Source organism: Myxine glutinosa, chromosome 5, assembly GCF_964187855.1.
Source record: "Myxine glutinosa chromosome 5, kmMyxGlut1.1, whole genome shotgun sequence".
NCBI classification, from domain to species: domain Eukaryota; kingdom Metazoa; phylum Chordata; class Myxini; order Myxiniformes; family Myxinidae; genus Myxine; species Myxine glutinosa.
The window spans coordinates 196,987,563-197,001,168 of record NC_136265.1 but is presented as its reverse complement, the minus strand read 5'-3'; the positions used below and the strand labels follow the sequence as shown (position 1 = coordinate 197,001,168).

At 43.7% G+C, this 13,606-nt stretch overlaps 1 protein-coding gene across 7 annotated transcripts in view; it reads left to right on the top strand.

Moving 5' to 3' along the window:
* The window catches only part of LOC137426530 (uncharacterized), a 50,825-nt gene that overhangs the window by 9,919 nt on the left and 27,300 nt on the right, over window positions 1-13,606 (top strand). For 3 of the 7 annotated variants that reach the window (XR_013623666.1, XR_013623667.1, XR_013623670.1), the window contains 3 exons: window positions 1,673-1,758; window positions 2,004-2,065; window positions 2,185-8,666. The gene's annotated coding sequence lies outside the window, so the exon portion shown is untranslated. Of the gene's footprint in view, window positions 1-1,672; window positions 1,759-2,003; window positions 2,066-2,184 lie in introns of those variants that run through there. The other 4 variants (XR_013623671.1, XR_013623672.1, XR_013623668.1 and 1 more) reach the window with 2 other exon arrangements.

Genomic DNA, 13,606 nt, shown 5'->3' with positions numbered 1-13,606 from the left:
TGGTGAAGAGTCCGATCCGGACACACGAATTTTTAAGTCATTCTTCACCATTGAGAGATGGAGCCAAAACCGATGTTTTGCACGACATCTGAAAAAGTAATGGATGGTTTCGGAAGATACTTGGTGGATGAGTTGGGAAGGTGACGAGCAAACCGATTAGGTTTTGGTTCAGGACCGAATCCAGATCCGGCCTATCAGTGAATCCGAAACGTAAACTGTTCATCCTGGTGGAGGCTTGTGTTCTCGCGAGTACCTTTCTAGTTTTCAAATGCATTCTTTCCTCCAGGGTGTGAAACAAGTAATATACCATGTCATGTGATCCCCCTTCCCTCCCTCCTACCCCCTATGAACGCCACTTAACCCAACACTCTTATTTACAGGTTATTGTTCCTCCCCTCTTCTCATACATCTCTTCCTGTTTGGTCTCTCCCTTGGTTGTTCGTGTTGTGCCCAAACGTGACTCCAGGTAGTTCGTATCAACATTTGTCCTCTGTCTCGTTGTGGTCTTCCATTTGCCTAGATCTTGTAAACCATAATATACAGTAAGTCCTGTCCTGGTGTCTTTGGTATAACAGGTTCTTTATGAAAATTGCCTCCATTTTGTATAACAGGTTCTTTATGAAAATTGCCTCCATTTTGTATAACAGGTTCTTTATGAAAATTGCCTCCATTTTGTATAACAGGTTCTTTATGAAAATTGCCTCCATTTTGAATGTTTCATATGTTGCTGGACAGGTTGTGTGTGTGACGAGGAAAATTATCTGCAGGATTACATTGTGATGTATCTGCAGGATTAAGAGGTGAAAGGCATGACACAACCCAAGTCGGAGTTGCATTTTGTTCCATGGGGTAATACACTGCACATGGGTTCCGCAGGACTGGGTTTACATTGGCTCCAATGGCGCAACAGCTCCAGTCCCAGTGCTGTAGATAGACAGAGTTTGGCCAACTAAACAATCGGCGCCATGTTGTTACCCAAGGTCAAGTGCACGTGCGCGTGCGTTCAAGCGTGCATGCAACTTAATGCTATTAGGGACGGGTTTATTTTTATGTTCCTGAGTTTCATACATTGTTTAGTCAGTTGCAAATCCTGTCCCTGTTACACAAATGTACGTACAAGTATTGATTAGATTTGTTCGAATTTCACTGACCCATTATTTTTCATTTACAGTGTATTAAGCTTTTGTTTTTTTAACTCAACTGGACTATGTCCAGCTGAGTTTTTGTCGACACCCAGTGTCCATAGTCTGTCGTCCGTCTGCCTGTCTGTCTGTCTGTCGTCTGTAAACAATTCGACGTCTACGCTCTAAAAGTCACAAATACTGATCAAAGTTGGTGAAACTTGTTAAGCAGCATCTTTAAGACATAAACTAGTTTGGGATTGCATTTGGGCATTGCACGCCCAAAAATAGGTGCGGCAGGGCGGCCATATTGAAAAATCAATTTTGGTCAATCTGGTACTTCCTAATGTAGCTAGAAAGCTGAAACCTGGTGTGTAGACAGTATGTAACAAACCTCAACACATATATTACCGGTTTTGATGATGTCCGAAAAATGACCTCGTCGTGACCTATGACATGTTGTAGGCAAATCCGATGTTTTAATGCTGTAAACACACTTGAGTTACAACATACCAAATATAATTTGTCAAATTTGGTTACAATCCCCTCAGCAGATTTGGAGGAGAAGTTGCAAGTGTTTACGGACTGACAGACGGACAACGCGCCATCCCATAAGCTCCCCGGAACTACGTTCCAGGTGAGCTAAAAAAATCTTTATTTTACTTTTTAAAATCTATCATTTCAATTCTATTCAATTTAAAAAATCATTCATTCATTCATTCATTCACTTTTTTAAATCTAACGTACTGTTCATTACTTTATCTGTTTATTGTGTATTCCCCATAAATTATTTATCATCACAAGTACAGATGGACAACCACGTTCATCTCTTCTACAAAGTAAAATACAGTGAAAACAAAATAATTTACCTCTGCGTTGCAGGTGAAAGTCAAACTATCTCTTGAAGAAGTGCAAGGTGGACACAAGGAATCTGGTGGTAGCAGGTGATTAAGTAAATGCGTGAGTGTATGATTATACGAGTAAATATTTTACTAATATGGATGACTAAGTATGACAGACCTGTCAATGGTAACTAACCTCTTCTTGTCCTGTATTTTCCTAGTGTCAATATCTTCACAAACAACCTTCACCTTGTCTTCCAATCAAAATACCTGCACTGCAGAATCTCCCTTGCCCAGTTGAGCAGGTTTTCAAACCACAAAGATCACTGGAGGGTGGCGGAAACATTCCAGCAACTACCCTCAAGCCTCTTGTTTAAACGACCGCAGCTTCTGCCGGTGTTTGACGAGTGTGTGATTTTGTTTCACTCAGTAGAGAGTTTGTGATTTTAGTTTCTCAGATTGATTTCACTGCTAGGCCTACAGGACAGATTAGAGCATAAAAATTCCAGCACTTTTGTTAACGTTTGAAATAACCATTTACCCCAACACTTCAAAATGGAGGACGACACATTGAACATCACATATAACATAAATAGTATTTCTGAAAAGTGTTTGGAAGTTAAAAATAGTCTGAACAAATTCAAGGAAAGCAGATATAGTGTCATTGAAAAAATACGACAAACTGCACCAACAGTGAGGAAGAGGCAGGTCATTGTGAGCTTAACAAAATTCTGTAGATCCACATTTGGTATAATTGTAGGAATTATCGGGGTTGTGCTGGCTCTCAAAACTTTGGAAAGTGCAGCATTAGGGGTAGCATTACTACTCGTTTCTGCAATTGCAGGACCTGGTTTATTTTTGTCCAGAAAGGAGCGTTTCCAAAAGGAAGAATTGAAAAAACTGATGGAAGGGGATGAAAAATATAAAGACAAACTTTTGAACAAAATTCGTGAATTCCATCAAAGTTTGACAAGGCAAGTCCATTCAAGCATTACAAAACAAGAACTTGGTGAAAAGATGAGGGAAAAGACTGTGAGCAGGATGAACAAATATGTCACAAAAACATTGGAAGATCTGGTAAATCAAATAACTAAATATTTGGATGAAAATTCTACTTCACCAAATGGCAACCTCAGAACACGAGATGCATTTCGAGCAGGAGGAATAACAGAAAGACTGAAGCAAATGGTTAAAAAAATAAAGGAAGCCCTGAGAAGAAAGGTTCATCAAGAATATGAATCGACTCGTGTGTCCGGAGAGTCCTCGGTTTCTTCACTAGGTGTTGATGGATCTCACGTGTCAACTGTTTCAACGTTACGAAAACAAATAACAAAAAGTGAGATTCTGTTTACTCTGATAATAAAAAACCTGAAAGTTATTTCATCGCAATATGCAGGGGAAAAAATGAGAGAAGAAACATGGAATGATATTGAAAAGTCTGTTGAGAAAACAGTTACGGAAGTTAAATGTTTGTTGAAGGTTATAGATCAATGTGAGCCTTGTGATGTGATGACATTAGGGGGGATTTGCAAGGTAACAAGATTTGCTTTCGATTTAATATCCGAATTACTTAAGGATTCTGATGGAACAGCTTCATTGGTTGCAAATCTAAGTGCAAGGGCTGTCGCATTGACAACAAAACCAGCTTATGTCGTTGGAGTTGTTAAAGTTGTTGTATGGGAATTTTCGGATGCTACAACAAGGTTGTTTTTGCCTACAACAGGTGAAGTATTTAGTGCTTTATTTGTAGTTATGGATCATGCAACCCTCGTTAAAACATTATTGGATATAAACAATGGGAATTCATCAGAAGCAGCGGATATGCTAGAATGTCAGGCATTATTCATTAAAGAAAGTTTGCAGGATCTTGAACGCAACATTGACAAAATGTTTCAGCAGATAAGAGAGGTAGGTGGTGTAACGTGTTCCTCCCCGACCCCCTGGTCACGGTGTACCTCCGAATCCCGAGAGGAGCCACGGCAGAAAAATCAACAGTGAACCACACCAATGATTTTAAACGAACAAATGTTGTATTAAAAATCACACACAAGAATAACGGTACAACCAATAGCAATCCCGAGTGCACTCTATGTATATCTTATGATGGTACCATCAACTAAAGTCAGATAACTCACTGCGCTCCAAGTGAGCGAAAAAGGACAATCCTCAATGTCTCTATAACCTTCTCCAAGGCGAAGTTGATTCGCTCCAGTGATCGCCAGACTGATGTCCAGTCGAAACCCGAATCCCGCTGTCCAGTCGAAACCCGAATCCCGCTGTCCAGTCGAGACCGGAATCTCGTACAGATGGCAATGGCAGTCACACAGCCGAAACTGTAAAAAGGCACCCTCCAGAGGAGCACGTTCACAGCTCAATCAGCAAACCGCAACGTAATTGGAGACGAAGCGGTCGCGCACACACATCCCCGACAAACGATAGGATGTTGAGAAGAGCTGACTTGTAGCAAAACCTTTGTCGGGGAACGAAGCACGAGGTTCAAAATGGCCGACGGCTCTTACTTGAGTCGATGCGACCAGGCAAGGATTCGGCGGAATCTCAGCCTAAACCTGACTACGCAGATTTCTCAATCCCAGCGATAGTACCTATCGCAGGATGTCCTTTCAAGGAACTCAAAATTCCCTCGCGACCTCCGTTAGCCAACGCTCGCTACAGAGCTCGACGTCACGCGTCTTGTCCGACTTTGCTCGCCACGCCTCTTCTTCTTCCCCTCGTTGTCCTCCGGTTCAGTTTCCTGTATCATTTAAAGTTAACCTTTTTAACTGTTGATAACTGTTCGTGAATACTAAACATTTTGAAGATAATAATAGTACATAATATCAGAAATATGTCAAGTGGAGGAAAACCCCAACAACGGAAGTGACGAATCCGTAACTGTATGGGAATTTAAGTATGCTACAACAAGGTTGTTTTTGCCTACAACAGGTGAAGTATTTAGTGCTGTATTTGTAGTTATGGATCATGCAACCCTCGTTAAAACATTATTGGATATAAACAATGGGAATTCATCAGAAGCAGCGGATATGCTAGAATGTCAGGCATTATTCATTGAAGAAAGTTTGCAGGATCTTGAATGCATCATTGACAAAATATTTCAGCAGATAAGAGAGGTATGTGGACAGTGACTATGCAAATTAAAAAATTGCCATTGAAGCAAATTTTGCAAATTAGGAAACAGGTTTTAAGGATCCATCCAGTTTAATCAAGTAACGTTTACTGTGAGCATTCTGAAAATCTAATCGGCTTGTTATTGTCACACATCCAACCAGGTTTCGTCGGAATCCATCCATAACTTTTTCAGATATCGTGTCATATGAGGGTCCAGGTTATGATTATAGGGAGGTAGAGTTATGATCCAGGTTATGATTATAGGGAGGTAGAGTTATGGTCCAGGTTATGATTATAGGGAGGTAGAGTTATGGTCCAGGTTATGATTATAGGGAGGTAGATTTAGGATCCAGGTTATGATTATAGGGAGGTAGAGTAAGGGTCCAGGTTATGATTATAGGGAGGTACAGTTATGGTCCAGGTTATGATTATAGGGAGGTAGCGTTATGGTCCAGGTTATGATTATAGGGAGGTAGAGTTAGGATCCAGGTTATGATTATAGGGAGGTACAGTTATGGTCCAGGTTATGATTATAGGGAGGTACAGTTATGGTCCAGGTTATGATTATAGGGAGGTAGAGTTAGGATCCAGGTTATGATTATAGGGAGGTACAGTTATGGTCCAGGTTATGATTAATTGGGAGGTAGAGTTATGGTCCAGGTTATGATTATAGGGAGGTAGAGTAAGGGTCCAGCTTATGATTATAGGGAGGTAGAGTAAGGGTCCAGGTTATGATTATAGGGAGGTAGAGTAAGGGTCCAGCTTATGATTATAGGGAGGTAGAGTAAGGGTCCAGGTTATGATTATAGGGAGGTAGAGTAAGGGTCCAGGTTATGATTATAGGGAGGTAGTGTGAGTATACACTGCCAGTCAAAAGTTTTAGAACACCTCAATTTTTCCAGTTTTTATTGAAATTTACGCAGTTTAATGTCCAGTGAATAACCTGAAATGGTACAAAGAAAGGTAAGCAGTAAACTGCTCGAGGTTAAAAAAAACAAGTTTAGGGAAGCAAAAACGGGAAAACAATGTAAATTGCACAGTTATATTGTAAAAAAAGGCCTTCTTCAGGGAACAAGTAATGGGTTAACAACTTTTAAGTAAATGTAAGTAAATCAAGCCTTGAAAGTTGATGCAAACAATTCCTACAGGTGTCCCAACCTCTGCTGATTACTTGATTACAAACCCCCTGTCTGTATAAAATCAGTATTGGAACAGACTGTCATTACACCCTCCGAAGCATTATTTGGACAAAATTGCACTGCAGGAAGTAGTATATTGGAAACTGGAGGAAACTCTGACAGGAAGAGGTCTTGCAGAACCAAAGCCACAATAGAATCAGAAGACAAGTTTCTGAGAGTCAACAGCTTGCGTGATAGGCGGCTCACAGGACAACAGCTTCAAGCACAGCTTAACACTGATCGAAGTAAGCAAGTCTCAGTTTCAACTGTGAAGAGAAGACTTCGAGCTGCAGGTTTCACAGGTCGAGTGGCAGTAAGAAAGCCATTGCTAAGATGGCAAAATAAGAAAAAGAGGCTTGCCTGGGCCATGAAGCACCGCCAGTGGACTACTGAAGACTGGAAGAAGGTCTTATGGACCGATGAATCAAAATTTGAAATATTTGGTTCATCATACAGGGTTTTTGTACGCCGTCGAGTAGGCAAAAGGACGGTTCCTCAGTGTGTGACACCAACTGTCAAACATGGAGGAGGAAGCGTGATGGTCTGGGGCTCTTTTGCTGGATCCAGAGTCCGTGACTTGCACAGAGTGACTGGCACCCTGAACCAAAAGAGCTACCACAGCATTTTGCAGCGCCATGCAATACCCTCTGGTATACACCTAGTTGGTCAGGGGTTCATCCTACAGCAAGATAATGACCCTAAACACACCTCCAGGCTATGTCAAAACTACCTTCGAGGAAAAGAACAAGACGGTCGGCTTCAAATCGTGGAATGGCCAGCACAGTCTCCAGACTTAAATCCCATCGAGCTGGTTTGGGGTGAACTGGACAGAAGGGTGAAAGCAAAGCAACCTACAAGTGCAACACATTTGTGGGAACTTCTGCAACAGTGTTGGGAAGAACTTCCCAATCAATATTTGATTTCCATTGCAGAAAGAATGCCACGAGTGTGTTCGGTGGTTATATCTGCAAAAGGTGGCGACTTTGCTGAGTCAAAATTTAAATTAAATTTTGTTAAACAAAATGATTCTATGATTTCTTTTTTATCTCCAATTGTTTATTTGTTCTATGCTTAATTTCAGAGTACATTGAGACATTAAACTGCGTAAATTTCAATAAAAACTGGAAAAATTGAGGTGTTCTACTAAAACTTTTGACCGGTAGTGTATAGGGAGATACTCTAGTATACAGGGCCTAGAGTATATAGGGAGATACTCTTGGCTCTAGGCTCTGATTATTGGCTGGTTTGGAATGGATCCAGATTTTGATTACGTGGAGGTCACTCCATCATGTTATAAAATGTGAACACACCAACACTTCACCTCACAACACCAACTTCACAACACTTCCTAAGAGTGTGTCAGTCAGTTCGTCTCCTCCATAACTCCAACACCATGAAACCTAGCACCCCCAAACTTTGCATGCGTACTTCTCAAACTCCAAGGGGGTGCATGAATGAAAACTGGGTATTTGGAGGTGTTCTGAAGATGATTTATGCTAAAATTTACACTAAAACAAGAAACAGGCTAACCTTTAGTCAGCCTGTGTTCAGGATGCTCAGCTTGGGGTCTTAATTCTGCTACTTTATCCGCTCAACTCGAGTATTTGTTGCCTCAGAACAGAACAGGTCGGTTTTTGTACAATAAAGCTTCATATCTACTAATGCTAATATAGCTGATATTCATACCTACGAATCGCTGTATTCCTGTGTACATTTGGGGGTGGGGATGGGGGCTGTATTCGTGTGTACATTGCAATGCTTATAAACACCAGTGTTCATGCCTTTATTTAATTTCCGCAAAGCTCGATTAATCACTTCGCCTGAACCAAATTTCAAATTTTTAACTTCAGAATTGCCCTCAGCAGCAGTGCTGACTTAAAGAAATGTTCGTTTGTCTAATTTGGATATTATGGGACACTCAGGGCATCTCAAAAGTTTTGTTTGAGTGTTTCATCTGCTTGGTGAGTGCTATACAAGCAGCTTGGCAATGGAACACCCCACTCGATGGAACACCCCTGCTCCCTCCTCAGGTTTAATATATTTTATTTATTTCCTTTCTTTAAAAAGTAAAAACTACATATATTGACGAACTAACTAACGAACGCAGCCCCCTGCTCCCCACCCCCACTCACCTGAATGCGTGCATTCGGGCCTGCAGTGTAGGATGTTGTGCCTTTGCTGTGCTATTTTATTTTCTCCCTTTTTGTGCAACCTGCTTTCTATTATATGACCTGTCACTTCCACATACATATATACACTACATGAATAAAAAACCTTAATAGACCTCGTGTTGGAATTCCGCCATGCTGGTTTGAGTTGTGAAAAGCATCAACTGACATTTTGTTTTCTCTGTGACTTGATATATATTTAAATAAAATTATGACAATTTCCCACTTTAATTCCTCTTTCAAAGACCTCTGTTTGAAGGTAAACCTTTTGGATTGTCGTTTTAGTGCTATGCGTGCGTTTGTAGGTTTATATTAAATTAACATAAAGGAACTTCGAACAGGCCACAGCGCCCCCGGTGGCAACGCTCCTCTCTCAAGCGCTGATACGGGAGAGATTTTGTGTGTGTGTGTGTGTGTGTGTGTGTGTGTGTGTGTGTGAGTGTGAGAGAGATCATTAAGCATAACATATCATTCCACCATTTTCTGTCTCTTCCCCACACCCCGGTATTTCTCTCTCCCCCACCTCTCCCTCTCTCTCTCTCTCTCTCTCTCTCTCACTCACTCTCTGTCTGTCTGTTCCCACCCACTCCCACTCCCCACTCTCTCTGTTTTTTTTTTTTTTTGTATACAAGATCGAGGCTCGTGTAAGAGCTAACATGAATAATTTTTTTTTAAAACGGACACATAAAACGTATAATAAAGGGAGCGGGAGACAAAATTGGGAGAGAGAGGGAAGCACACAAGTACAACAGTGGAGAACATGGACATTGGAAGATCTGTGGGAGGCAGAGGGCTTGGGGGGAGGACACATGGGAAGGGGGGGGGGGCGGGATAGGTTAAAACACATGGACAGGACACTGCTAGAACTTCCAGGAAAGAAGTTGGTATTTCAAAAAAGTGGATCTGGGGTGAATTAACGAGGGTAGAAAAGATCAAGGTTTTGGATGGGGGAAATTAAGAAATGGTGGTGAACAGCTGTTTTAAAGACCTGGAGGGAGGAGTGGGATTGAAGAGAGTGAGGGAGTTTGTTCCAGAGGCGGGAGAAAAGAGAAAATGAGGGAGTGAAGGTGAGCAGAGAGTCTTGATTTTGATTTGGCAATTTGACCAGTAGAGGGTTGCTGGCAAATCTTGTGCGACCTGTAAGAATATTTGGGGGACAGAGCACAGATAGAGCTGGGGGAGCTAGGCTGTATAGGAGTCGGTGGAAGACAGAAAGACCACCTATCTGCCTGTGGTAAGTGCGTGAAAGGCCTTCACAATCGGCTTCATCGTGGGAGATTCAAATGATTCTGAAAGCTTTGGTTTCAACAGCGTGAAGCCGAGCTAGGTGTGAGGCACGAGCACCAGACCAGAGGGAAAAGCAGTATTTCATTGAGCTGTGGATGAAAGCCTTGTATGTGGTGAGGAGCTCAGGTGTGCCAAGGAAGGACTTCGCACGACGGAGGATGCCCAGTCGGCGACTGGCTTTGGAGGCCAGCTTGGAAATGTGGTTTTCCCAGGAAAGATCATGGCAGATAGTGAGACCCAAAAGCTTGAGTGACAGAACTTATTGGAGAGGATTGTTTTAAGGAAGTAGATGGGAGGGTTGTCCAGTCGGCCTTTTCGGAGAGCCATAGTAAGTGTGAGATTTGTCAAGATTGTTTCTCCCCCACTCCTCTCTGTCTTTCCCCCTTTCTCTCTCTCCCCAATCCTCTCTGTCTTGCCCCCACCCATCTCTGTCTCTCCCCCACCCATCTCTGTCTCTCCCCCACTCTTCTCTGTCTCTCCACCCCTCTCTCTCTCTCCCCTCCACCCCTCTGTCTCTCCCCACCCCTCCTCCTCCTCACCCGCCTCTTCCCAAATCTCCCCTCCCCCACTCCCCTAGTCATATTCCCCTAAAAGCGACTTTGTTACCTGGCAACGCCGGGTACCTTTGCTAGTACTTCATAAAATCGAACATGTATTTTCAACTGCTGTTTTTAGTAACATTTGCGTGATGATCAAAATGGCCTCGAGTTGGTTTGAGAGTAAGAGGGGGGGGGGGGGCGGATGGAGGAGGAACAAACACCAGAAACAGATTTGACCAGATGCCACCAGGATTTGGAGGAAGGAGACAGGTTTGAGAGTTCAGTCTTGAGAGTAGAGAGATAGTGCTTCCTGGCTCTCCTGAAGGTAGACACACACATGTTCCGAGCTTTGTGAAAGGAACGGAGATTGCCTTCAGTTCGATTTGCCTTCCATGAGGTGAAAGCAAGTTGTTTCAGGGCAACTGCCTCACCACAAGATTCAGTGTACCATGGACGGGAGGAAGGGTATGACAACTGAAGACGAGATGGATTGAATCTTTGCATGAGAGAGAGCAGTTTAATTTGGAAGAATTACCAGGGAGAGTTAATGTCAGAGGCAGTAGAGATGGGAGACCAGTCCAGATGATTTATGGCTGCTTGAAGACCGTGCCAGTCGGCCTGAGTGAAATGCCAGACTCATCGACGCTGAGGAGGGTCTCTGACAATGGCCAGAGAAATGTCCACTTTAACAAGCAAATGATCAGATGAGCCGATTGAAGCAGAAGAAGAGCAGCAGACATTTGCAGGGAAGTTTCGTCATAACCAAGTCTAGAAGAGAAGATGCTCCGTTGACTGAGATCCGGGTTGGGGAATTGACAGATTGTGTCGGTCGCAATGAGTCTCAATTTATTTTTTTTCTGATTCGTTTGCCGTTTGAGATGCTTTCTCTTTTATTTTTGTGACATTGGACCTCGTCTGTAAACCGAAATAATATTTGAGGCACCCTGAACTGCCAAACTAGTGGTTAATTTGAAACATTCATGTTTTACTCAACATTTACTCAACCATCATCATACAGTGTGATTACATCTGTGCAGAAGTCCTTCAGTGGGACATTGTGTGCTAAACAGTGTACAAAACAAAACAAATGTTAGCAATAAAAAGTTTTCCCCTCAACCTAAAAGTCATCTCCGCAAACAATTTCATGGGGGCGATTTTTTTTTTTCCAAGAAATCTTCAACAGCCCTGTTGTAGCAGAGCAGAGCAGAAAAGACAAGTAGGCCTTTAGGTAGGCTTTAATCAACACAATGGTGGCCAGGTGCACAAGAAGAGGCCTAAGCAGGGCTTGAAGTCCTTAAGAGGGAACCTAGCATGGAGCGGATCGTAGGCAGCCCGCATGCCGTCGGCTGACCCGCTTTTATACAGTAACGATCCCAGAACACAGGAAGTGAGGGACACAGGAAGTGAGGTACACCGGAAGTGAGACATCAAGAAAACTGGGTTTATGTCATTCTCCCCTTGCTTAGAAAAACACTACTCAGTGGCCCAGACGGTCGGGGGCCCGCCGGGCAGGTTGTGATCGTCGTAGCGGCTATTGTTCAGTAGCATCTCCAGAGACTTCGGTGGGCGTGCAGCTAGGATCGTCCGATGCAGTCGAATCTCTGCCAACCCCATTCTCCAAGTCGCACGGTGCCTCGTTCTGTTGCTCCCATCCCTTTGTATCTCCAGTCGGGGCCAAATGTCGGATGGATACAGTGCTTTCCTTGCCGCCTGGATAGCGGACCTGTGCGTACTGCGGATTCGCCTTCAGGAGTTCCACTTGGTCGACCAGTGGTTCCGTCTTACTCTGGCACACGTGCTTTTGAGTAGGACAGGTCCAGGCATGGATAGCCAAGTCGGTACCGAGCTACCGGTCGCGGAGCAGCGAGTAAAACTTAGCAGTCTTTCGTGTGGGGTAGCATTCGTAGCTGTTGACAAGAGAGAACGGATCGAGTGTAAGGCATCAGGCAAGAAAGTTTGCCAACACTGGTTAGGCAGTTGGCGTGACCTCAGGGCCATGGTGATAGCCTCCCAGACTGTTCCGTTGTAATGTTCAGCTTGTCCGTTACCCTGCGGGTTGTAGCTAGTGGTTCTGCTGCTAGAGATGCCTTTAGTTGTTAGGAATTCACCAAGCTCTTGGCTCATGAACGACGGTCCTCGGTCCGAATGGATGTAGGCGGGCATTCCAAAGAGGGCGAAAAGTTGGCAAATGCAGTCGTTCACCGTATAACTTGTCATGTTCGCACATGGGAACACAAAGGGGAATCTCGAGTACTCATCGATGATAGTGAGGAAGTAATGGTTTTTGTCAGTGCTTGGAAAAGGTCCGTTAAAATCTATGTTAAGGCGTTCGAATGGCTGGGTGGCTCTTATGAGGTGGGCCCTTTCTGGCCGATAGAACCGGGGTTTGCACTCTGCACAGGTTCTGCACAAGCCGGTCATCCGTCGAACGTCTTCCACCGAATAAGGTAGGTTTCAAGATTTCATGAAGTGGTACATGCGTGTGATTCCTGGGTGACATAGGGACTGGTGGAGGTCGTATTGTGAACGATGGTCCAGGCATGTCGATGAGCATGACCTTGAGAATGCGTCAGGAGGTATGTTTTCTTTCCCCGGACAGTAGATAATCTCATAATCGAAGCAAGATAACTCCATGCGCCTATGCATGATCTTGTCGTTCTTTATTTTGCCTTTCTGTCATCTGTCAAACATGTAGCTGACAGAGCGTTGGTCAGTCTTCAGTGTAAAGTGCCTTCCCGTCAGGTAGTGTCTCCATTGGTGGACAGTTTCGATGATAGCCTTAGCTTCCTTTTCGACCGATGCATGAGGTTTTTCGGATCCTTGGATTGTGCGGGAGAAGAAGGCTACTGGACGCCCCGCCTGGTTAAGCGTTGCGGCAATAGCAAACTCGGATGTGTCGGTCTCAATTCGAAGGGTATTGACTCGTAGATTGCGTTGACCACTGACTCTTCAATGTCCCGTTTTAGTTGGTGGAATGCGGTTTCAGCCTCCTTCGAGATGGGGAAAGCTTTTGTGGCACTGAGGGGGCAAATTTTGCTTGAATAGTTGTGAATCCACTGAGAGTAGTAGGCAAAAAGTCCGAGGATCCGGCGGAGGGACTCCATGTTATGCGCACGGGTAGCTCTCGCAGGGGCTGAAGACGCTCAGCGTCTGGATGCATTTGACCATCCTCTACTACATAGCCCAGTACACTGAGTTTACTGGTCGAAAACACACACTTATTGGTTCACGAGTTATCAAACAGAGAGACCACTATATTCGTCATGGGTGTGTGTCTGTGTGTCTGTCCGCAGCATAACTACCCGATGATATCATCCGATCTTGATGAAACTTGGGTGGGAGGTT